Source organism: Nannospalax galili, unplaced genomic scaffold (assembly GCF_000622305.1).
Source record: "Nannospalax galili isolate Female #2095 unplaced genomic scaffold, S.galili_v1.0 scaffold312, whole genome shotgun sequence".
NCBI lineage: Eukaryota > Metazoa > Chordata > Mammalia > Rodentia > Spalacidae > Nannospalax > Nannospalax galili.
The window spans coordinates 837,674-839,546 of NW_008335967.1; positions in this window are offsets into that span (position 1 = coordinate 837,674).

Genomic DNA, 1,873 nt, shown 5'->3' on the forward strand with positions numbered 1-1,873 from the left:
AGATCAGAGATGAAAGGGGAAACATCACAACAGACACCAGAAAGATACAGAATATTATAAGGGAATACTTTAAAAACCTATATGCTACAAAATTTTGGAAACCTAAAAGAAATGGATGGATATCTAAAAGCAGGAACTACGAAAACTAAACCAAGAAGAAATTAACAGCTTAAACAGACCCAAAACACAAAAAGAAATACAAACAGTAATAGAAAACCTCCTGACTAAAAAAAGCCCAGGACTAGATGGATTTTATAGCAGAATTCTATCAGACATTTAAAGAAGATCTGCATCCAATACTACTTAATTTATTCAAAAAATTAGAAATGGAAGGAGAACTTCCAAATTCCTTCTATGAAGCCAGCATCACTCTAATACCAAAGCCAGATAAAGATACAACCAAAAAAGTAAACTATAGACCGATATCCTTAATGAACATAGATGCAAAAATTCTCAACAAGATACTTGCAAACTGCTTACAGACACACATCAAAAAGATCATCCACCATGATCAAGTCAGCTTTATCCCAGAGATGCGGGGATGGTTCAATATACATAACTCAATAAACATCATAAATCATATAAATGAGCTCAAAGACATGAACCACATGGTCATCTCAATAAAGGCAGAGAAAGACTTTGACAAAATTCAACATGCATTTATGTTGAAAGTCCTAGAGGGAACTGGACTGGAGGGAACACACCTCAACGTAATGAAAGCCATATATAACAAACAAAACCACAGCCAACAGCATTCTAAATGGAGAAAAACTGGAAGCATTCCCATTGAAATCAGGAACCAGACAAGTCTGTACACTATCCCCACGTCTCTTTAACATAGTACTGGAAACTCTTGCAAGAGCAATAAGATAAGAGAAGGAAATTAAAGGAGTAATAATTGGAAAACAAGAGATTAAATTATCCCTTTTTGTAGATGATATGATATTATATCTAAGGGACACCAAAAATTCCACCCGATAACTCCTATAAATTATTAACACATTCAGTAAAATGGCAGGTTAAAAAGTTAACCTACAAAAGTCTGTAGCCTTTCTATATACCAATAAAAAGCAATCAGAGAAAGAACACATGGAAACACACCCATTCACAATAGCTGCAAAAAAAAATAAAATATCTCGGAGTAAACCTGACCAAAGATATTAAAAAGCTCTTCAATGAAAATTTTAAATCTTTAAAGAAGGAGATTGAGGAGGACATCAGAAGATGGAAGGACCTCCCATGCTCATGGATTGGAAGAATTAATATTGTCAAAATGACCATCCTGCCAAAAGCCATTACAGATTCAATGCAATGCCAATAAAAAACCCCCACGACATTTTTCACAGAATTGGAAAAAACTATCCTAAGATTCATATGGAAGCACAAAAGACTTTGTATAGCCAAAACTGAGCACTAAGAGCAATGCCGGGGGGGTTACTATACCAGATTTCAAGCTGTATTACAGAGCTATAGTCATAAAAACAACATGTTACTGGCTCAAAAATAGACCCATAGACCAATGGAACAAATTGAAGACTCAAATATGAGCAAATGCAATTTCAGCCACCTGATATTTGACAAAAGGGCCAAGAACATTAACTGGAGGAAAGACAGCATGTTCAGCAAATGGTGCTGGCAAAACTGGATCTCCATTTGTAGAAGAATGAAACTACACCCCTATCTTTCACCCTGCACAAAAGTCAATTCCAAATGGCTCAAAGACCTCAATGTAAAGCCTGAAACTCTGAAACTCTTAGAAGAAAACATTTGGAAAAACCTACAAGATATAGGCATAGGAAAGGATTTTCTAAACCGAATATTAATTGCTCAGGAAACAAGGGCAAGAATTAACAAATGGGACCTCATTAAACTA